The sequence below is a fragment of the Fukomys damarensis genome, unplaced genomic scaffold (genome assembly GCF_012274545.1).
Source record: "Fukomys damarensis isolate Sample0158 unplaced genomic scaffold, DMR_v1.0_HiC HiC_scaffold_2, whole genome shotgun sequence".
NCBI lineage: Eukaryota > Metazoa > Chordata > Mammalia > Rodentia > Bathyergidae > Fukomys > Fukomys damarensis.
Genome location: NW_022900914.1, coordinates 10,734,970 through 10,759,791, shown reverse-complemented (window position 1 = coordinate 10,759,791; position 24,822 = coordinate 10,734,970). Strand labels below are relative to the sequence as shown.

The window sequence follows — 24,822 nt, the reverse complement described above, 5'->3', positions numbered from 1 at the left end:
AAAAATCAAATTCAGATATGGTCCTTCTCTACCTTGTGAGGCCAGGGATTTAGCTCAGTGGTCCCACTGCCTGCCTGGTAAGGAATAAGGTATGTAGAAAATGGCCTTCAAAATGGGCAGATTGCTTTCTCCTCCTTTATGACAATGTTCTATGTCACGCGTCGCTTCTGTTATGGTAACTTGTGTCAAATAAAACACATTACGATGAGTCCTCTCCCACTTTGTTCACTGACTCTGGCATTGTGTGACTTCTGGCTGTTCCCCAAAGTCAAAATAACCATGAAAAGCAAACATTTTGCATCGAAGCAGCCATGATGATGCAATTAAAGTTGCAACAAATGACTTCCCAAACTGCTCCAGAAAATGGCAAGAATGATGGGATAAGTCTGTTCCAGGTGAGGGAGGAGTACTTTGGGGGGATTCATGGTAATGTGCTTTTTATTGCAGTAATTTTAAAAAAACACTTGAACAGTCACCAGTTTTGACCACACCCATAACTTAGCCTATCCTGAGTGAGAGAAACATGATTTTGATGAAGGTTGACTCTTTGGTTGGTTCCCCAGAAACAGACACTGACATGAGAATTATCGGAAAGGGTAATTTATTACAAAATGTATTCCCAGGAGACGACTAAGGGCATGCAGAAAGCAGGCCCAGGGAGGAAACACGTTAATTAAGGTGTGATTTCAGGCTGCTCTTGATCTTGTTAGTAAATTCTGAAATGTAAGTTGTACATTGATGGTGTCTCAACTTAAGACAAGAGAGTTGGGCTTTCTCGTGCCTCTACACAACCAGGGGGCAAGGAGGTGAGGCTGGTTCATACAGAAACGGTACAAAGAGGGAGAAGGGACTGAGGTGTCAAACTGGTGTGGCTCACTACTATGATAAGGAAGGAAGAAAAAGCTCTGTACCTTCATTTTCAGTTCTGTGTTACGGGAAGATCCATAATTCCTCATCTCTTCCAAGAATGTTGTGGAGTAAACGCACTGTAATGTTATCTCAGGACAGAAATGCTGCTGGCTGCAGTAGCCTCACACGGAAAGGCCTTTTTTCTCTAGGCCATTGCATCTTAACTGTCAATATCGACTCTGTAGATCAACCACTAAATTTTAGACCCAAATTTTCTGTTTTCTCAGGCTTTCTCAGCCTCTGAATCAACACAGAGCAAAAGAGTTTTAAATTTAGCATTCAGTTCTTGTTATGTATTATTTGCTGGCAGCCATCAGGGTACTCAGACCCATTTGCAGCACAAAAAGACCCGGGTCAAAATTGCTTGTTTCTTGTCACCACTTGATTTACCCACTCACCAGCTTCACCTGAGTGATGGTTACCTCCTGATTTGGTTGGACTGTGAGCCTCTGGGGAACTTATCTAACGGGGTGGCTTTTCTTTGCCAAGAGAGCTGAATGAGTTACACCGCCTTTGTGCTCTTTTGAAAGTAAAGTAAATGGAATTTTGCCTGCCATGATTTGAAGTGAAGCTGTGTGCTCCTTTTGCTGCAGTTAGTGATACCACTATACTGAAGGCAGATCGGGAAACTGGTCTTTATGTGTTTTGGTGTGAGTAACATGGAAAGACTTCTCAATTAGCCACAATGGTTTGGGCTGATTAGGGAGCAAAGAAACATACCTTTTTTGTTTGTTTGTTTGGATTGTTTTGTTTTCTCTCCTTCATGTCTTTGTGTGTGATCTCACCTCTCCAGACTCAAACTCCTTTTCCTTGCTGACATTTCTGGATAAACTGTCTCCTTTGGCAATCTCAGTTCTTCATCTTGATTTTAGGCTGAATGAATGCCTATTAATACTGGCATTTTAGCTGATGTCTACATGAACTTTATTATTAGTATTGGAAAATCTTTACTTGTGCCCTCCCATCCTGTCTACTGACTGCATGCTAGCATTGCCCTAATTGTTAGGCGTTGATTCTTCCTCTAGAATTTCCTGCCTCCAGCTCTGTCAACCCATTTACCAAAATAAACTGTCAAATCAGTCAAGAAAAACTGACAAGATTAGCTATTGGACATTGTCTCAAGCCTAGAAAACCTGGCTAACTCAGCTGAACTGTTCACATTTTTAACTGAGTGTCTTGTAGACAATAAACATACAGTGTGTTTTGTTTCCAGGCAGAAAGGGTAATTGTCACATTATTCCCAAATAGTTGGTGAGAAGTTGGTGGTTTTGACCTTTCCAGATATGTGACCTTGCTAGGAACGTTACCCAAAATCACTTGCATTCTGGAATGTGACACTCCTGCTTTATGTTTTTAGGATGATTTTAATAGCACATGGAACATTTATGAAGTACTTTTATTTTTATTTTTGGTACTGGGGATCAAACCCAGGACCTCGCGCTTGCAAGGCAGGCACAGTGCCACTGAGTGAAATCCCTGGCCCTTTATGAAGTATTTTATAAACCTGCCTGCATTTTATTTGCCCAGCTGTGTACTATTGACTCTGAAGGATGAAGCCATGCTTTCTGGCTTGAGAAAATGAGGGCTGGGTTGGGCTGGGAAGTTCAGGTGGTATTGCTAATGACAGACTCTATTAGGGGTCTCCAGGAACCACAAAAACTTTCAAGGACAGTGACACCAAAACTGTCTATAGCTACAGTTGCTCCAATCATGAGTCCACCATTACCAACCATGTTGCCTTGGGTGAATTCTGCATCTTTGAATCTCAGTTTTCTCATTTAAAAAAATATTTAGAACATGCAGCATTGTTGTAAAGATTAAATGAAACAACTTATGTGAAGCACGTCCACCATGGCTGGCACACAGCAAATGCCAGTAAACACCAGCTATTACTCTGTGTATGAAATAATCCTTGATAGTAGGATTCCTTAATTATGTTTAACTTCAGTGTCTTTTAGACAGCCAAGAATATGAAAATAAAATGGCTTTGGATTCTTCAACCCAACCAATGAAAATTCACATGGTAAAGCAGGGAAGACCATTCTTTTTTCTTCTTTTTTTAAAAATTAATTTTATTGGTACATTTAAGGTATACAGTGTAGTGACATTCATCATTGGAAATCTGCACCTTTACATAATCCATCTTGGTTCTTATTTTTTCCCCATTCCCCTGCCCTCCCTATCTACAAAAACTTTGTTCCATTTTTTTCTTTTTCTCATATTAATTCCATTTTCCTTTCTTTGCACCTTTTCTTCCTATTTTACATTATCTATTATACCTTTTAGTCCTTATTTATGATTTCAGGTTCTCACACCAGAGAAACTATTCAGTATTTACATGCGTGTCCTATTTATTGCACTTAAGAGTATTGCCTCAATGTACATCCATTTAGCTGTAAATGTCTCTAGTTTCTCATTGTTTATGGCTGAGTAGTACTCCATTTTATTTTTTAAAAAACACACATTTTCTTTAACCAGTCTCCCGTTGATGGGCAATTGGGCTGCTTCCAAGTTTTAGCTATCACACATTGTGCTGCTATGAATATGGGTGCACATATATCACTGTGGTATGATTCTTTTAATTCTTTTGGGAAGACACCCAGCAGAGGAATAGCTGGGTCAAATGGGACTTCCAATCCTAGTTCTTTGAGGTATCTCCATGCTGATTTCCACAGTGGTTGCACCAGTCTGCACTCCCACGAGCAGTGGAGGAGGGTTTCTTTGCCCCGCAGGCCCTCCAGTATTTGTTATTAATTGATTTCATGATAGCAGCCACTCTTTCCAAAGAATGACCAGATCAGTATGAAAGCAAACAGATTTTCTTTTTGTCCAGTGTCTTCCAGATACAGAGCCGGGCCTCTGTGCTGCTACCTTATTGATGTTAGTCCTCATGCAGTTGCTGTAAAGGGTGATTGAGGAAGATACAGACTCAAGAATTCAGGGCAGAGCTGCCTTTCCATGTCTTTCATTCATGTATTTATAGATTCCAGCAGTAGAGCGGAAAACTGGGGCTCAGTGCTCGCTGGCCTTCTAGGCATGAAGACTTCGAAATGGCTGGGACAGGTGGTCTTGTCCTATAACAGAACCCTGCTTCCCTGCCCCAAGAGCTCGCCCGGCTCTCCACCGCACCAACATTGCCCTTCCCTCAGACCCCTTCCTGCCAGGCTCCCTGCCTCTGTTCAGTCTGCTCTTTCTACCTCTCTTTGCAAGTCAGTTACTATGTATCTATTATGCCCAAGTCGGGAAGTCCCCAGAGACAACCAAGGAGTTAGGTCTGATGCAATTGCAAGAGGAGTTTATTGCAAGTTCGAGCCTGGACTCGGGTTTAAAAAAAAATTGATTATTTTAAGCAGGAAGAATTCATCTTTAGATCATAAACAAAGGAACAGAAACAGGGTGGAGATGCCCTAAGATAGCTTGCCCTAAAAAGAGGAACAGAAACACAGGGAGACTGTCACATAGAATGGAATTTTACAGAAGGGAACTTTTGCAGCCTTGTTCTGGGCAAGGGGTGTATAGAGGGCACTCAGAGGGAGCCCACCTTGACCTGAAAACTCAGTCCTCACAGTTTCCTTCAGAGCTGAGTTCACCTGTCGCTTTCTCGGAGAAATAAGCCCTTCCTTCCTCTTAGCTACATCACCCACCTGTTTGTGCTCTCATAGTAAAATGCCAGGTTCACACTGATCTCCACATGTACTTGTTGGTGTCCACTGGACTTTGAGATCCAAGAGGGTGAACGCTCTCACAGAGCCCGGCATGTAGTAGGTGTTCCATAAATGTGTGTCAGCTTCACACACACGTGGAAATGTGCACATGAGCAAGCAGGCACAAAGGTCTGTGGATGGCCCAATGTGCTGGAGCAACATGGGTTCAAGCTTCCTATTGGATCTAGGTAGATGTGTGCTGAAACTTTAGATCTCCGAGAAGAATGCCCACATACACGGCGTCATGCGGCATGGCAGTGAAAGCTGGGGCACTGTGCTCCTATGGCAAGTGCCCGACCTACAGACTTTCACAGATACGAATAGACTTTGCATCATGAATATTTATAGACAGAAACAAATCAGGGAAGCAGCTCATGGATCTGTTGGCCATTGTTGCAGTTGTGTTCCTGTGTGTTTACTGTACAGAGCGATAGTGTACAGTACTACAGTGCAGTTGGGGGCTTACCGTGTTTTTATGTGTGTGCGCTTTACATTGTATATGTGTGTCAAAGGTGTATAAGACTCATTGTGTTGGACTTATGAATGCAGCTGACTTACAAACATTTTCCCTGAACGGAACTCACTCTACTAGTATTCACAATTGCATTCTATATGCCCCACCCTCCACTCCCAAAGACAACCTACTTCAGGCTTCTTGATACACTGATCTCTCCTCTGAGTCTTGGACAGATCCCTTCCAGGGGCCTTCTGCCAGGGCCAATGTGATAGGATGTCTACTCCCACATTTCTGAAATTGTCATGTGCTTGCCCCATGTTGATGTTTCCCAGGTTTTCCTCCCTGTCCTTTCCTGTCTCCAATCCAGAGTTGTATGGAGTTGGTGTCTAAGCATCCTGGATTCCGATCCAGTCTCTTTGTGATGTTGAGTGAGAGGTCCTACCTTGCATCCCTTTCTTGTATGTTTCCCCTGAGATGAGAATGCTCACAAGAGTCCTTACCTCCCAGTGTCCCTTCCTGGTGCTAAAGGTTCTTTAAAAAATTGTTAAGCACATCTTTGGTTGTACATCTTACCCATCTTTTAAAGTACGTCTTAGGCAGTTAGAGAGTCTTATGAAACTCCAACTTTTGTAACGTTCTCAGAATTAAGCATGCAATGAAAATGCTTAGCCTATTCAGAAGATATTGGCCATTAACCTCGACAGATGCTCACAAATAATGCCTTGCACTCACTGTATAATAACAAGTGCTATTAAATGTGAATGACCTCATTTGTCCTTCTGGCATGTGTGTCCCATAGAGAGTGACACATATGTACATTGCCATTTAGCATCTGGGGAAACCATTGCCTAGACAGGTTAAGTGATTTTTTTAAAATCAACGCTCAAGGTTAACTATTAAGTGTTGCGCCTAAGGCATTGCATTTGGGGGATTTGTGTCATCAAAGCTGAAAGTTAGACCGAAAGTAGGAAGCCAAAACAGAGACTGATGTGATTCAACAATTTGGGGACTGAATCAGGAAGGGTCACACGCACAGTAAGGATGAAGGGAACTGATCAGGATTCAGCCTGTGGTAGAGCACTTGGGCCTAAGGGCACAGGAGAAAGAATTCTAACACATGCTCCTCACAGTTTAATGTATGTATGGATCTCCTTGGAATCTAGTTCAAATGCAGATCTGATTCAAGAGGTTGGGGCAAGGCCTGGGAATCTGCATTTCTAGGGCTGATAGTGATGCTATTGGGCACTGAATAGCAGGGGTCTCTGGAGCCCTGAGATAGGACTGGAGAGGACCTTGTTCTGATGAGTCTCCTGCCTGAAGTCTCTTTCAGAAGCCGCAGTTACCACCTTAGGGATGTCTTCCTCTACCCTGGGACTGGGAAGACAGTGGCTGGGAGTGGAAATGACCAATAAATTTTCCCCTAGATTACATGAGCAACAGCCATCCTTTTTGAAAAGATTGGGAGTTTCCACCTGCTGTGATGACTAATTCAGTTGAAAGGGGGAGAGGGCTCTTCGCTGCTGTGTCTTCGAGAAGGACAAGGCCCGCATTTGTTTATAGTGTTGAAATGATTGAAAATAAGTTTTCTGGAGGTATTTACAGCCAAGAGCCTCACTGAAGCATCCACTTCACATCAAAAAGAGAGGGCGGCAGGCTGCACAAACCCCTGTCTTCAGCGAGTCAGTGCCGAGTCAGTGGTAAACTTCTCGGCAGCCAGTGGCTCCACGCTGCTTCAGTTTGCCAAGGCCGTGATGAAGGAGGCCTGGATTGGGGAGCAGAACCTTGGGAGAAACAGCCAAGTATGGCATCAAAGGAATGGAGACCTCAAATCTCCACCCAGAGGCTGACAGCTCTTGTTCTCCCATCACACCAGAGTATTTGGCTACTAAAAGAGAGATCCAAGTCAAACAGGAAGCGAGAGCCTCAGAGAGGAGGGCTGTTGCAGGTTGTGGCTTCAGAGATTCCGGGACTGCTCTGCCTGGTTCCCTGGGATTTTTCTAACACTCGAACTCAGTGTTAATAGATGAGTTCAGAATTCGATGCAAATTAATATGATGAGTAATGCACTGCCCTTCTTAGGTGGAAATAATCTTGGTAATGGGCCCACCTCATTCACATAAATGAAAGTCTATATTCTGATAATAAATAAGTGGTCCTTCAAACATTTTTTATAAGTCTAAAACTTGGTAATGACCTTGGGCTCCATGCAGGGATATTCTTATTCTCTGTTCTTAAAAAAAAAAAGAAAAAGAAAAAGAAAAAAAGAAAAAAACCACCTGTGCTGCTTCCCATCCACCTCCCTGACCTTGCAAGGAGCACTAGAATCTACAAACTCAGGTGCAGAAGGCCCACAAGCACAGCTGTGTTCATTCTTCCTTCTCGATCTTTCATTGTAGGTCCCCTTGCAAAGGCAGTGGTGGGCAGCTGTATTGAGCTGTGAGATCAGTTTCTCTATAGGAACATACATTAAATTAGCACATATGGGCTTTGAGCCTATCATTTAAATCCCTGACCCTGCCCTCAGTCAGTAAATACATTGGACTACATAAAGAAAACAATAACCAGAAAGCATCTCTAATATGTAAACTCAACAAAGAACTCATCATTTGGTAGCAGCTCCTAAGCAGAGGAGATTGGTACCCTGAAAGAACATCACACCATTACAGTGAACCATAAGAAGCAAGTGCCTTTCTTGTTGGCAGTGTTTGGCTTGACCCTCCTTCTTTGAAGGTCAGTGGGGGTTTGCATCAAACAGGATCACAAATTAAGAATCTTGCATAAAACCCTTAGCCTCCCTGGACCTTAATTAGTCACATATAAAATAATCTTCAAGGATTTCCCTTCCAACTCTGATACTCTTAATTTTTCTAGTCTTGAAAGCTATGTAGCCACAGCTGATTTTGAACCGTGCTGTTTGGATACAATTGCTTGATGTGCCTAAGCTTCTTCTCCTTTTAGCAATATTTACTCTGTCAAATGTCTTATCATTGTCAGAAAAACACTAGGTAGAGACTGATTTCTCTGTTAGCCTCTAACAGTTGGATTTAGATTCATATGTTTGTAAATCAATCCCCTGTAAGGGCACAGCAGCTGAAAGCAAACCTTTCTGAATGTTGCATTAACATACCCTTCTAATGGGTTTGAAGTTTGACATCTGACTAATGCCAGCATAGCATGTACGCTGTAGAATTGCCCTTATTAGCTGAGGCAAAGCATTCTAAGTGACAGTCTTATTCTCTGTTCCTTACAACTAAGAAATCAGATGATACCCTGTTTTTAGTACTCAGTCAATGCATGGGGGTTCCAAGCAGGGTGGCAGATGGCTGGGGAGAAGGAGATCTGATTTATTGCTCCAATTAATCATGGAGGACAAGACAGGCATTGCTCTGGCATTGGACTTTCTCCTGGGAAAGTATAAGAGCATTATTCTCCTCATTCCTTGCACACCAGGAACATTTGCTGCTGCTTCAAGCATGGAAAGGGTTGCATAAACATTTTAATATTGCATGAAGCTTGTATAAGACTAACTGAGTATATGAATACTAAACCCTGACATAAAGTAACAGGGAGAGAGCCAAGGTTGTCCTCTTTTAAAAATTTTTTATTGACTGGAGAGGCTGTCTGTAGCAACTCAGTGTTTTGATCATTGTCATTGTAGAATTTTGTCATGGTGGTATATCAAAGCCCATGCTAGATCCAGTCCAAACACCAAAACCTACAAGCATATAGTTTTCATACAAAAAAAAAAATCCTAAAATCACAGCTGCTCTGTCTTCCTTTTTCCTGAATAGTTAGAGGATTTGCTGATGGTTTTCTGTCACCTCACATGGAGAGGCTGGCTTCACGGAGATTTCAGAACTATGGTCTATGTGTTCTTCCAGTAGAAAACTATAGGCCATGCCAGAGTGCTGGGAAAAAAGTGGGAGGAGAGGGTACTACAGGTGGGCATTGCCCCAACCAGACGCCAGGGAAGTTGTGTAGGGAAACCTTACCTTGTTTGGTTTCAAATGCCATGACTCAAAAGACCAAGTCATAGGTCCTCCAGTATCTTCAGTGATGACTCCACAGCCCAAATTCTTTTCTATAATCACTCTCTTCTAACCCCTAACACCTGGACAGCCAATTTTCTCTCCTTGATGATCTCATTCTAACTTCTTAGTTTTTTCCAGGTGCTCCTTTGTTTCTTAATCTCTACCCCAATCCCAGTTCCAGTCATTTCTTGCCTGTACCACACTGCACTGACCGACCTCCTGCCTGGTTTTCTTTCTCTGTGTCAGTCTAATCCTCAGCAAACTGATGATTTTTAAAATGATCTTTAAAAAAATCTAATTATAATAAAACTTTGCTACCACTTAAAAATAATGTAATTATATCAAAGCCATATTTAAACTAGTAAATGATTTCTCCCAGGATTTTGGATAGAAGGAAATCATCCTTTACCTGAAATGTCAAGCCCCCCTGATCTGTTTTCCTTCTTACGCTCCAACCCACTGCCACCGATCCGCACCCTGCATGTTACTCACTGTCCAGTCCTATTGACTCTTTTTGTATTCCTCGAATGTATCAAGGTACTTCATCCCTGTAATCCTTCCCATACACTTTGTGATATTTATTTATATCTCTGTCTCTTTTCCTTGACTATGATTTCATTAGAACATGGGTGTGACTATGCCCATTTTGCTCCCTGTTATGCTTCAGTGCCCCAAACAGAGAAACTGACCACATAAAAGACACTCCATACATATGTAATTTGATGCATGAATTAATGGAAAGATGAAGTAAAGAGGAAGAAGGGTGCCAGTGTTTGGAAGACCCTCTTTCTACTATAGCTCTTTCCATGTAAATCATTGAATTCAGAGACAGAAATCTTAGGACTCTCCCAGAGAGAAAGAGGCTGGAAAAAATCTTAGGAAATTATAACCAACAGTTTTATAAGTTAAGAAAACAAGGGTCTGAGACGTTTCTTGAAGTCACCCAATATCACGCCAATGAGCCGGCCTAGGACTAGAAGCCAGCTTGCCCAATATCTATGCTGATACATCTCCTGTATCTCTCATTTTATCCTCAGTGATTTCATATTTGTTAACTCCTGGAACTTTAGGGATGGAAGGAATCTTTTTGATATAAATGAGGAAACTTACTGAGGCTCAGAGAGGCAGAGGGACTTCCTCCTGGCCAGGTTTTACAAACTACCTAAGTCCTAGAAGATAGGAATGGGCATCAGCCACTCTGTGATGGCCACTACAAAACTGAAGTGAAACAACCTGTGTCAATAAGCAGGGGTCTTTTTTTGTTTGTTTGTTTTGGTTTTGGGTTGACAGGGTCTCACTATGTAGTTTAGGTTATCCTTGAGCTCACTAGGTAGCCTAGGCTGGCCTTGAACTTGTAGCGATCCTTCTGCCTCAGCCTTCCAAGTGCTGAGATTGCAGGTGTGTGCCACCATGCCTGGCTGGGACTTTTGAGTATACAGGAGGTCAGATGATACCCCCCCAGCAAAGGGACAGAATGATTTAGCTGTCCCAGTTTCATACTGCCTTTATTCTTCTCCCAACTGAATGCTCCTTCTACCTTTTTTCCCTTTGGTCTCCTTTCTCTGCCTCGTTAGCTCCCTAAGTTGGTCTTGTAATTTTCCTACCGATGTTAGGTAGTGTCCCAAGACTGACTTATGGGCTAAGGACTTCAAATTCCAGATCTCTCCGTTGGATAGAGAGATCTCGAATCATTTAACATTCAGTGTTTTGGCTCTTCCCATGGCTGAATCAGGAGACGTCCAGGATCTGGGAGCTGAATACTGCAGAAAGGTGCCTAAAAGTCTTCAGTCTTCTGGGAGAAAAGGAAAATGTAAATTCCATTAGTATCCCTCTGTTCAGAAGAAGGCCTGATTTCAGGTTTGGAAGCTAAGAAAGAGGGTCTGAAAAAGCTTCCTGAGGTCCTCTTACTTCCCGCCAGACTCTAGGCAATGTCAGGACAATGCGTGGGAGAGCCACGTTGGAGAGACCCGTCCACCTCCACGTCCACCTCCCGTGCTCGTCACCAGGAAGGCGTTGTGGGAAAGGCCGTACACACAGGATTGATTTCCCACATAATTGTGGCTGGCAGGCAAGAGATTCAGTTTCCCTTCTTTTTCTTCCAGGCCTGAGGAATGGGAACAGCTGAAGGAGGCCAGGATAATTTAATTTTTTGAAATGCCTTCCAGAGGTCTTCCATTTATTGCCAGGAAGATGTCAGGAGCCGAGGGTTCTGGTGTGGCTGAGCGCCCCAGGACCCATACAGATGCACTTTGTCAGAGTCGGGTGGCCAGGGTTTGGGGTTGCACCGGTTCCCTTTTCCTGCTCATTGGAGGTGGGTGCCCTTGGTCCTCCTGGGGCAGGAGGATTGAATCGCAGGAATCTTAACTTTTCGTGGGAGGCAAGAGCCTCCTGGACCTCCTGGCCCTTTTCACTTAGGTCTCTTATGAAAAGTTTGTTGACATAGTTCTTATTTTCTTCCTTGCCCCCAGTCTTCTTAAGATGCAGATCCTCAAGGAGAGGATAGAGGAGGGTGGACATAGAGTGTGGAGGAGAGGACCGAACTAGACTCTGGGCAAGGAGAGGTTTCTTCCTTGTTGCTCAGAGGACTGCCTCCCCGGAAACCTTCGTACTGCGGGTGAGAGGGGTGGGCAATGGGGTTGGGAGACCACCTTCATTATTCTCACAACTTCCCTCTTATGTCTCCGGGTACCACTTTCCCTGAGTACCACCTTCCTCTGAGTGCCACCAGTATTATGTGGTTTAGTAGCACTCTTGACCTGCCCCTCTGGTGGAGCCCTCATTCAGACGACACTCCTGTCATCCAGGAGGCTCCAGATACAGCAGACCAGCTACCTCCTCTCTCCTCCTCCTCTACAGTTCCTCACCCACTCCCTACTTCTGCCTCATGGTGCAACATCTATTCCCAAGGCAAACGTACTGAGGTAAAAGACTATGCAGTGCCTGGAAGTTAGGGGCGGATAAAGAAGAAGGGGAAAGGGGGACTACTGTAGAAGCCGCTCCAACCCTTTGAGTCCAGTGGGCAACATCGCATCATCTCCGTTCTGAGAGGAAGACTCATCAGGGGACCCGTCTGAGGTCCGAAGTCCTGTCAGTGGCAAAGCCAAGATCACATCAGGCACTTGCAGTCACCAAAGTCTGTGCCCTCTAAGAGCATTAAGAAGATACTTCATAAGTTCTCATCTTCTTCAGTGGCCTCGAACTTTCCTCTTTATCAGCCAGATTCCTGTTCTTTTCATGGCTCCACATTTCTCAGGCTGTCAGGAGACATCCATGTGATGTTTCCAAGGCCAGTATGTGAATTCTCTACTGTTGCTTGACGTTTTTCCTTAAAACTATAACTTTTGCTACATTGTACAGTTTTGGAGGGTCGGGCATGTTGGGGCTTAGCTGGATGACTCTGGCTCATGGTCTTCTCTGAGGTTGCAGTCCAGCTATTGGTCAAAGCTGCAGTCACTGGAGGGCCAGGCTGCCGCTGGAGGAGAAGCTTCCATGATGACTTGCTTATAGGCCCTCAGCTCCTCCTGTGTGAGTGTCACTGTAGGGCTGCTGGAATGAGATGGCTGCATGGCAGCTGGCTTCCTCCAGAGCACATGGTCTAAGAGACAGCAACGCCTTTCATAACCTAGTCACATTCTGCTGCCGCCACCATGTTCTAGTCATTGGAGGCCAGTCACTGAGTCCTGCTCACTTTCAAGGAGAGAGGAATTAATCTTGAAAAGAGGAGTATGAAAGAACTTGCAGACATACTTAAAAACAGCATTAGCCTGATACCCAAGACATCCCAATCTTAAGGGCTGAAAGTTTCTGCTCTCATGGTCAGTGCATATGAGCACTGGAATTGCCTGTTCCTCAACGGCCTTGGGGTCCAACCCCAAAAAGTTTCATTTCACCCAGCCCAGCAATGCAGGGTAATGGACTGGAGTGTGAATGGTATGAGGCAAAAGCAGTCACTTCTGGAAACAACTTTCAGTGGTCTGCCGACTGTGAGGGGTCAGCACATGACTTACTGTTTTCAAAGCTAAGTCTTTTTATCAAGCAAGACCCACCACCATTAAAAATACATTCAAATGCTCTGAATTTAATTTCTTTTGACCCTTTTGAATATCTTGGCATAAATTTATTTGCATTCAACTGGTAAGATAGTAAACAACTTTTTGTGGTAATGATTTATTTCCCTGCACAAAATAGAGATGCGTTCAAGAAAGAAAGCTTCAGATGAGCACCCATATCAAACCATATTAACTAATTTCCTACACACAAGAATCCTGCGAAGGGAGTGCTATATTTCATGGTACAGATGAGAGGACCAAGGCATGGGGAAGTTATATACATATTTAGCTTTGACCAAGTGACAGAGCAAAGTGTTAACTGAAGAGTTCGGACACTGCATAAGTCCTAGTGACTTTACACATAGTCCTGGATGAAAAAAATGGGAATAAAACCATCTTTCTCAGTTTGGAATGTGAATATGAATTGAAGCTTCTCTTGGAGTCTGAAGGCAGTTATTAAAATGCAAGTCCTCATTGAGTAGATGTGAGCTGGGGGCTGAAAGTCTTTATTTGTTTATAGGTCCCCAGGGGTTACTGCACTGATAGGAGGGGTGTGGTACATTCTCAGTGAGGGATCCTCCATTCCCAACCTTTCAGGACTCTCTGCTAGGCCTGGATTTTAGAATCATGTAGGGTGGAGTAGAGGATGGAGATGTTTAAGAAAAAGAAACCTTATGCCTGTGTCCCACCCCAGAGATCCTGATTCAGTTGGTCTGGGGTGTCCTCCCAGGGAACATATGGTTTGAAGCGCCCCAGGTGTTTCTTCTCTGCACACAGGGCTTAGAACCAAAGATTCCCTAGGCATAAATCTCTATCTGATGAGGAACTTCTCCATGGCCCTTCTCACTCCAGAGCCCCGCAGGGCTCATTTCCATCACAGAAGCTGTGCTCAGGCCACCCCGAGACTGAAGCAGGCACTACTGAGTTTCATATCTGCAGAGAAGCTGCGTGTTGCATTACTTATGCAACAGCATATTCTTGGAGCGCTAATGGGCTGTCTTGCTTTGGGGAGAACAACAGGCACTGCAGATTCAAGCGCCAGAGCTTGGCCAGCCTAGAAAACCTGTGTGCTGTTGCCGGCCAGCACATGTTGGGCATGCGGTGCACGCACGGTCCGGGCTTCCTCTAACGTCCCATTTTGCATAACACTTTTTGTTTTCATTATGCCTAAATTTGGCCTGCTCAGAGAGCGTGATTAAAACCTGATTCTAATAGAGCTGGGGAAATGGAAGATGAAATCTAAAAATAGGCCAAGGAAAAGGAGAAGGATTTGAATGGTATTATGACCAACTCGGTTCAAACGCACTCACAGTCATTCCTCTTAGAGAGAGAAAACAGTGGTGACATCCATGCGGGTGCTTGTATAATCCAGGTCACATCAAAGCTCTTGCCTGCTTTACAAATTCAAAACCGTGGGAAAAGTGGAAGCAAACAGCAATAGAAGATAATAAAAGGAATAATGAGTCCACCTCCCTGCTTCTCACATTGCACAGAGGAGTTCGGTGAGCCAAGTGGGTATCTGCAATGCACTTTGTTCTCTGTGGAGAAACAGTGAACAGTGGAACGAAAAGGGCCGTCAGTGTTCTAACACAGATCCTGGAGGACTGGTGAGGGGCACTTGGTTCGGGACTCTGTTGTTTGCTTTCTCTCTAATGAGATAGCCCAGATGGAAGAGTTCAGCTCAGACCTAACTTCTTAGAGAAGGCGTCCTCTAGCCGCCTCCTCTGAGTTCTCTGGGAAATACCCAGCATTTGTTTCCATGCCCCCATGCACAGTCTTCCCTCTTACTTGTTTGTTTAATCTGTGCATGGTCAGCTCAGCCCTACATCGCCATGGCCTTGGACAACACACAGGAGATGCTTAGAATGAATGAATGAATGAATGAATGGGCCCCGGGAAAGTCATTTAAATTCCCTGTGCTTCTATTTCCAGGTCAGTAAAATGTTGCTGTAGACGAGTTTGGGCAAATGATCTCTAAGCAGCATTTCCGGCTCTGATGCTCCATCACGCAGTTTTAGTTTTCCTGCCCACCCATCCTCTCCATGGGGGCGGTGGCTGTCTAAGCGCCTTGTTGCTGAGCATTGCATAAAAGGCCACTAGGTAAGATATCATCTTGCAGTCACACTGCTTATTCATCTCTGGCCTTGCCTACCCTCACCCCTACAGTGTGATTTATAATTTGTCCTAGTTAAAAACCTAGACCCAGAAAATGAGCTGTCCAGTAATAGCAGAGAAATTATCCAAGCAGTTAAGATCAGAATGCAAGTCACCACCCCTCCAGGATGACACTCTCATGTCCTCTTTTATATAATCTTGAACTCCCACCAGACTGGTCCCAGAGTACAGCATGAATGGCAACGCTGCCTTGCAGTGGGATGTTGAATGGGTAGGTTCAAAACCTAGGGCCTGCTTCTTACTACGCTGTTTGACCTTGAGCAAATTATTACCTACCCTCCCTGTTCCTCTATCTTACCTCTTGTAAAGAGGGATGATACTATTTCTCCTACAGTTGTTGTGAGGATATGATAAATTAACACACATAAAGCACACACTTAAAACACAGCCCTAAGTAGACATTCAATAAATGTCAGCTCCCCTCCCTCCTCATATTCCTGCCTGTACCTCTGTGCCTTTATTCATGAGCTCCCACTTCTTTGTTGAAATCTGAGTTGGCTTTCAAGGCTGTGCTTCTTGAGACCATAGATCACAGACTGCCACGCTGGGAGAAGCCATATGGATCATTGAATCCGTTTTACAGATGAGAACTCGGAGGCACAGACAGGCTCATCCAGTTGCTCAAGGTCACAGAGCCAGCTGGTGCAGAGCTGGCTACAAACCTATGGGACCAACCTTGTAGCCAGGCCTTTCCTGAAGGACTGGGCAGCTTCCCTCTTTGAAACTCAGGGCTGTTACTGTCAACATCTTTGCATTGGTGCTAGCTCTCTTGTAAAGCTGTTTTACTAGGGTGTAATCAGTCATCATTTTTAGGGCAGTCTTTCTTTCTTTCCCCTCCCTCCCTCCCTCCCTCCCTCCCTTCCTTCCTTCCTTCCTTCCTTCCTTCCTTCCTTCTTATAACAGGGATCAAACTGGTCCTTGTGCTTATGAGTCAGGTGGTAGAACCACTGAGCTACATCCCGAGCCCAGGCAGTCTTTCTTGATGAATCTTGCATCCCCCACCTGCTGGCCATGTTGCTTTTGCTTTGCAAAAGTGAGCATTTGCTGATGAAAATAGGAACTATATTGAAGCAGAGGATCACTGTTGATAAAATTCTTGCATATATATTACTATCTTGATGCAAGGAGCCTGTGGGGCAGGGATTATCTTTATTTCCACTGGAGAGGAAGAAGCGGGTTTAGAGAAGGGAAGGGACTTTCTCGGAGCCACCCAGCCAACAGTAGGAAACCCTCTGTCCAAAACACCCAGCTATTCCTGCCTGCCTGAACAAATGTACTTGTCACTGAATGTTTCATGTGCATTGGTCTTGTTTCTTTAACTAGAAGGCCTGGGACAGGCGTTAAGAATTCTTCATTTCTCAAGGTCTCCAATAATCACAGAAGGTTCACAACATTTATTTGTTACAGAAATTAGTCACAGTTTTTCACTGCTGTGTCCAGCCTCAAGGAGGCAGGGTCCATCCACTCACATGGATGTTACTGGCTCTCTCACCTTCGTCCACCTGTTTCTCAGCCTGTGTTTCTTTTTCTTTCCTATATATGTAGTGAAAGCTCTTTGCCCCCTTTCAAATTCTTGATGAGGCTTTGAGAACAGCCCAGGAACTAAACACTTTGTGGACACTAAGCTGTGTGAGCCCAAATCAGAGAGAAACTGGGTGCAGAAGCTCCAGAGGCTCAGTGTTGGGACAGAGGATGGAGCATTTCATGTTGGCATCAGGAAACAGAAGTTGGAAGGAAATGATCAGGAAGCGGGAGGAGGCACCTGGCTAACCCACTTCTGTTCTTTGCTTCCTTGGTCTTTAATTACATCCTTATTTCATGAATTAATGATGTCACTACCGCCTTTAATATAATTTATTAAAGCAGTTGATTCCAGGCAACTTTATGTGGTTTCATCTGTGACTCCCACAAAAGGAAACCTTTTTACAATTTAGCAGCAGAGGCTTCCAAGAGAGAACCCGTGCCCCCGCCATGGAAGAAAGGGCCAGTGGACAGCCCGGGTGGCTCCCTCACCTTCTGGGTGGCAACAGCCGGATTTTAAACAGCACCATTCTAAGTAGGCACAGAGTGGGCCAGAGATAACTGGGTCACTCCAAATCTTTAATGTACAGCTGCTGCTGCCTGTCTTCAGCTTTTTTGTGTGTTTGTTTGTTTTGTTTTGTTTTTCTTCCTTGAGACAGGGTCTCACTATGTAGTTGAGATTGACCTGGAACTCACTATATAGCCCAGGCTGGTCTCGAACACTGTGATCCTCCTGCCTCAGTGCTGGGATTACAGGCATGCATCACCGCTCCCGGCTTTGCCTTCAATTTTAAATACATTAGGAAGTTAAGTTTTGGAATTACTCTGTAAAGAAATGTCCTGTCCTGTGGTAAATCTTTCCCAGACTTTGATTCTTGTCCTCACAACCCTGCCAGTTCGCTGTTATTACCCCTGATGGAGAAGAAAATGAAGGCTCAGAAACCCTAAGTAGCTTAACCAGTGTCACATAATTAATCGAAAGAAGCAGGATTTAAACCCAATCCTGACTGCTGTAGCAGAAATACCTGACATTCCAGACTCAATTTACAGAACTCTTTGGATTTTTGAAATTCTCTATGGTTAGCCTACTACATAACAGAAACCCAGCCGGGTGTATTCATTCATTGGAACAGAGAGATTCTAAGACTTGTTCCGTGATCCTGAGTCACAGCCACCATCACTGTCACCGCGAATGTTTCCCGTATTGAGAGCTTACTGGATGTCAGGTGCCGTTATTTGCATTTGATTGCACACACTGCTCACACCTATGACACAGAGTGTTAGGCCTGTTTCACAAAGGAGGAAATGGAGGCTCGGAGACATTAAAACAACTTGCTCCAATTCCTGGGGCTAATGAGGCAAACCCAGGTTTGGGCTCCAGTGTGACTGACCTTTCTTTTTCCAATGCCGATGTGAGGTATAGGGTTAGTGTGTTACCTGCACCCTGAAGGGCTCGCGGAAGGCACCACTGGACCCAGGGGCTAGAATCCCAGCCCCACAACCTGCAGCACAGTGAAACGCGAGCCAGTTATTTAGCCTCCCAGGCCTCAGTGTTTCATCCACAAAATGGAACAACCACAGCATGCTTAGCCGTGGGGTTGTTGCATAGTTGATATATGTTGAGTGCTGAGTAGAGCACCCTGTTGAAGAGTAAGCTGTTATCGTCATTCTCTTTTCTCATATCCCCGAGCCTGTGTTCTTGCCCTGGGGAGCTCAGCACCATGTCTCTTCATTGCTCGTACCACTGTGAGAGAAAGGAGCCCCAGACTTTGGAGAGAGGTTTAAAGAGAGCTTTTCTGATGTTTCCAAAATGTTAACTTATCCTCTTTCTCCTTAAGTTACTTTCAGCCCGGACAGCCGTGGACTTAATATTTTCAATTCACTGAAGTTTTGTTAGTTATGGGTATGAGTAGAAGGAGCTTTTCCTGGAAGCTGTTTATGGAACTGACAGTGGAACAGCTATTGGCCATGCGGTTGTAGATTAAAGGGTTTCAGAAGGATAGTGCGCTAGTTTATAGCAGAGACATGAGTGCTGTAGAGTTTAGCGTTGGCTCTTGGTTGCAAGCTGGTGTTACTACAGGGGAACGCTCAGGGCAGAGGCAGGCGGCTTCTCAGTTTTGAGGATACATACACCCATATCCCAGCACTTCTAGGAGATTTATTTTTATGCACTTTTTTCCATCTAAGTAATGAATTTAGTAGACTGTCTTGGGGGAGACATTGTCTCTCTGGTGCTGGTCTAACAAGGATCTATATGCAACCTTAAGTTCTTGACATAGTTATTTCCTTAAGCCTTCTTTCTTTCCTCCTCCTCCATCCACTTCCTAATTTGTGTTACATTTCTGTTCTTAGTGCCCAGAAATTCTAGCTTGTGCCAAAGCTGCTGTAGCCTTTGTGGGAGCTCACCGGCCAGACTCGAGAAAATGATTGGCACCTTTCCCTCCATACTATGAGAAAGAGCACACTGACAGAGGGCAGGGGAGTCTGGAAGAGAACCTGCATATCTCCTCTGACACCTGGCACCGTATGGAACACTTAGTGGACACTTAGTAAATCCTGGCTGGACTAAGGTGTGACTGTGTTGTACTTGGTCAGAATCAGCTGCATTTACCAAGGTATTTTTCAACACCCCGTCATCTCTTCCTGAATATTTGCCTTATGGCATCTTGATCCAGAAATAATGTCTTGCAGTCTGAAACCCCCTGAAGTTTATCCCTGGCTCTTAAGAGAGCGTTACTCTTCACGTTGTGTCATGTGCAAGTCCTTATTCCCTCACAGGACTGCAGATGTCTTCAAGCAAGGACTAGGTTGACCTCATCTTTATTTTCTGTGCAGTATCTAGGATGGAGTCCATTGGCAATTCACATCTCTGTGTGTGAGAACTCCAACAGCATTTTTTCTACAAGGGTTTTCTGTGTTGTAATCTTGCGTCTGTCTCTCCCACCAGATTGTGAGCTCCTCCGGACTGGAGATATTTCTAACCTATCTTCGCCTCCCTAGCCTGTAGCAGAAGCACACGCTCCACATTCAGCCCATGCTTCTCCCCCTGTGCATCTGCACTTGGCATCTCTGCAGGGTTACTCTGTTGCAGTTGTCAGCCAGCATGGTCCTGCTCATCTGTCAAGACCTGCTCGGCCCATTCCTTCTAGAAGTCAGTTCTGATCCACCAAAGAACCTGATGAAGAACCTATCTTATAGTAGCTGAACAAGAGACTACTGAACAAATAGTATAAAGATGATACTGTATAAATATTTGCTAAAGAGAAGGTAGACCCTAGGAAAGAGACGGGCCTTCACTGTACATTTGCTAGACTATACTATTTTATATCTATCTCCTCTCCTAGATTGTGTGTACATCCCTATGAATGTGTGCGCGCGGGTGTGTGTCTCTGTGTAGCCCCATTTTATGAGGTCCTAACAATAAGTGATGTATAAGTATGTGTTGAATACATGGAACTTGAGCAGGAGAAGTTATAAGAGAAAGACAGCCAGAGTGTGTGGTTCTGAAAGACCGCGGGAGTGGACCTCTCCCAATAGATGATGGCTCTTTTCTCATTTGGGTGGCCTCATCAGCCTACCCTTGGCAGTACTAAATCAGGGGTTCTTTGGGTTTTATTGGGCTTCAAGTTCTTAGAGCCACACATCATTGTGGTAATACTGATCTCTCACATGTGCTTGGATAGAAGACAAATGGAACGTGACCTGAAATTTCATCATTTAATAACAGGAATGGGATTGTTTTATATATATGGAATAAATACGTAAAATATTTCAGTTGAGTGATCTACAGAAGATACTCTGCAGTTATTAGTACCCTTGTGATTCCCCTCTCCTCAGCTCACACTGGTCCTAGAGAGCCAATTGTGTGTATGTATTCTCAACTCAACTCCAGATTCTGTGACCTTTTTGTCGGTATCCAGAAATTGACAATGATGGGAATATTGAAACCATAGAAATCACAAATGTTACAAATTAGCAATCCTCTCCTTTCTTAGCCCATACCGCCTCTGTATTTTAAACATTTACCATTATACTTCTGCTCCCACCTCTGATCCTTGTAGACTTAGACTGGATACACTTGGCTTCATTGTGTGTCCCTGAAATGGGCCAGCACAGAGTGGAGATAGGTGAAGAAATGAGTGACAGTGGAGTGGGCTGCAGGACTGGAATCCAGTGGTTTTCTGGGCCTCACGCGTGCGTTCCTCCTGAGCAGCACTCAGTAGGCACGAGAGGCTTGAGGAACTGGAATTATTGCCTTTCAAAAGAGGGATTTTTTCTTTATCATCTTTGATATTTGCCTGTTCTACCCTTCAGTTGTCCCCCCCCCCTTGCATTTTCTATTCCATTTTTGTCTAAACCTTTATTTATGCTGTCATGTAACCACTGTAGCATCACAGAGTCTGGGGGAACATTTGAACTGAAAGGTACTTAGGCATCACCTAATACCCAGGAGTATATTTCCCCTTCCCCTTCAACAACTGTCTTTCCCCTTGCATTTTCTACTCCATTTTTTGTCTAAGCCTTTATCTGGGTTGTACTGTAACCACATTAGTATCACAGTCTCTGGGGACATTTGAACTGAAAGGGACTCAGACAGCATCTGATACCTAGGAAGATGGTATAGATCTTCATTCCTTGTGCCAAATTCAGCCCAGTGATGGAAGTTGTCCTGTGCTGAGTGTCTAAAGTCACCGCTGCGCTCAGTGGGATTGAGAGACAGGTCTGGTCTTGCATGTGAGGGGTGTGGGGTGCCAAAATTGTGCAGTGTGGGAAACAGGACAGTTTGCACATTCCATGCATTTGTAGACCCCGAATCCAATCCATCTGTTAGTCTAACCCTCTTCTCTTGACAAATGCATCCACCTCATGACATAGGTAAGAAAATTGAGAATCTGAAGGATTAAATAACTTGCCCAGGGTCACACAGCTTATTTGTGGCTATGAAGGAATTCCAAGGTAATTATTCCCTATTATACCTTACCCTAGACTTCATTTATGCAGCCTTGAGGAAAAAGAAGAGAATAACCATCAGCCTGAACTTTAAGTCCAAGTCAGAACTAAGACTGGAAAGGCAGAAAGATTGTAGATCTTCAACTCAATTGACTCTTCTTGGCTTGGTCAGTTGGGCTACATTTGTATTGCTTGGTGCTGTAGATTTACTCCTTGGCATGAAATAAGTTGAGTTAAAGAAACAACTATGTCTTGTGTGAGGTGGGCATGGTGGTGCACATCTAGAAGTCCAGCACTCTAGGAGGCTGAGGCAGGAGGATCTCAAGTTTGAACCAGCCTGGCAAGCTTGGTGACTTAATAGTGAAACTCTGTTACAAATTTTTAAAAGATAAGTAAATAAAAGGGGCTGGAGATACAGCTTAATGCAAAGGCCCTGGGTTAAATCTCTAATACCACACAAATAAGAATTATTTTCTGTCTGAAACAAACAATAAGTTCCATCTCACACGCTGCTGGAGAGTCAAATGTCTGAAAACTTGAAACCTTCATTTTGGCATTGCGTGGAACCAGGGAATGCCCAGTTGGTAGGATTGTGAAGTTTAGTCTAACCCTCTTCTCTTGACAAATGCATCAACCTCATCAGGAGCCAAAGTAAATATTATTTAAAAATGTCTCATCCATTGGTAATCACCACACATCTTATGAGACTGTACTTGGGAGGAACTTTGAGCTTTCCTGAGGGTCACCTCCTCAAACCCTTTCATGTTTGAAGCTCTTCATTTCCAAAGAGGGACTCAAATGTGCCCGCTCTGCTGCTTTACCTCCTCCTCCTTGCTCCCTTAAAACCTGACCTTTGACCCTAGCACTGTATGCATGCTCCTCATTTGTATGATACTTTCTAACTGTTTTCATACCTTGTTGCTTTGGACCCTGTAGTAGTCTTCTTGGGCTGCCATAACCAAACACCACCAACTGGCCATCTTAGCAGAAGTTTGTTTATTTATATATGGTTCTGGAGGCTAGGTTTCGAAGATGACGATGCCATCAAGGTTTGTTTCAGATGAGGCCTCTCTTCCTGGCTTGTGGGTGGTCACTTTCTTATGGTGTCTTCATGTGTCTTTTCCCTTTATGATCCCAGAGGGAGAGAGGAAGGGAGGGAGGAGAGGAGGAGAGATGGGGGGGGAGAGAGCGAGAGAGCGAGAGCACGTACTCTGGAGTCTCCTTTTTATAAGCACACAAATCCTATCAAATTACATGCCTACGCTTACAGCTTCATTTAACCTTAATTACTCCTTCAAATAGAGTCACATGGGGGCTAGGAGTTCTACCTATGAATTTGAGGGCAGCATAATCAGTCCATAACAGATCTTTAGTATGAGGCCCAGGATATAGTCAGGAAGGCGCTGTGATTGACATTTTATTGGCATAGGTTCTGGGACTCAGAACATCGAACAACTCACTGAAAATTGACAGGATTGTGAGTGATGAAGCCGAGGGGAATACTTGAGTTATCTGGCTGTGCCCAAACCTCTTCCCATCATTCTCCCAGGTCTCCAGCAGGAGTCAGTCCCCAGTCAAGCAATACAATAGTCTTTTTCAGCCTTTCTCTCCTTATAACAAGGGACAGTAGGACTGTATGCCCAGTTTTTAAAATGACACTTCCTGAGGACAGAGAGGAAAATCAAGCTCAGTTTTTCTACACTCATTCAACAACTCAAAAGATGTCTGTGCAGACAGAATGGTCACTAGGTAGTATGTGGGAATTTCTCCCTACCAACAGCCAATTAAGTGTACAGTGGACGCTAGAGGAGTGTCCTTTCACTCAGTTTGATTCTGACACCATCTGTTTGGAGATAGCATTGGACTCCAGGTTGAGGGCTCAATCCCCTGGGACTGTCCCTATTTCAGATGCTCTCACAGAGTAGGTTGTCATCTGTACTTTAGGCTGATTGGCTGTCATTTGAGAGTCCTCCTATTCTCTCAGATTCGACCGGGTTGTTAGAACGCCACACACAATTCAGGGAAACAGTTTACTTATACTTGCTGTTTCTTATAAGAATACAGGTAAAGAAGTAGAAAGTTGCCTCTGGGAACCTCCACACATTCAGCTATTCAAAAGCTCTCCAGTCCTTTTGCTTTTACAGAAACTTTATTACCTGGGCATGGTTGATTAAATTATTGGCCAATGATGATCAACTCTACCTTCAGCCCCGGAAGAGTGTAATAAGGCCGTGGATTTCCTACTTTATCTTCCTCATTACAAATCAATGTACTGAGCTACAGTTTCCAACCCTGTCATGATACCTGGGTCTTTCCTGGGCCCAGCTCTCATCCCAAAGCCTCCCAGCTGCTGCCATCAGTCAGCTCACTCACATTCCAAAAGGTGGTTTGAGACACCAAGGATTGTGGAATTGTATGCTAGGAAATGGAATGAGGTTCCACAGTGTAACGATGCTTCGATTAAATGAAACTGCAGAAGAGAAAGCTTTACTCTACCGCCATCTCGACAGTGTCACTCCTCTTCTTCGCGTCACTTTAGAAAACCTCTCTCTATTTATTATATTCGTTTGTAAAATTTAAGTTGTGATAGGAAATATATGGACTTAAACGCTTCAAATCTATGGCCTGGGAGGATTCCAAAACCATAAAACAAATGCAAGATTGTAAAGTATAGATAGGTTGCAGACAGCCCAGTGTAGCTATTTTGTTGCATTCCCTTTTTTAAAACTTTAAGTTTTACTTGTATGTATTTGCAGTACGTAATGATTACATTCATCCTCAGGAGTTGCTACATGTACATAACACATCTTAGTTCTCCCCCCACCCCGTCTCCCCTTTCCTTCCCCTGTCTCTTGGTCCCTTTTCCTTTTGCAAAAGATCCATCTTCCTGTTACCTATTATCTGTCTTTTACTTTGTTTTTAAATTTATATTTTGGATTAAGAGAAACCATCCAGTTTTTTTTAACTTTGAAACTGTCTTCCATATTTGAGATTTTTTATTGGTTGTGTTGAGAAGCAGCACAGAC

At 44.0% G+C, this 24,822-nt stretch overlaps 1 protein-coding gene across 1 annotated transcript in view; it reads left to right on the top strand.

Moving 5' to 3' along the window:
* Positions 1–24,822, top strand: part of Alk (ALK receptor tyrosine kinase) — a gene marked incomplete at its 5' end in the record, with an annotated part of 685,791 nt that overhangs the window by 88,146 nt on the left and 572,823 nt on the right. The gene's annotated exons all lie outside the window — the stretch shown is intronic.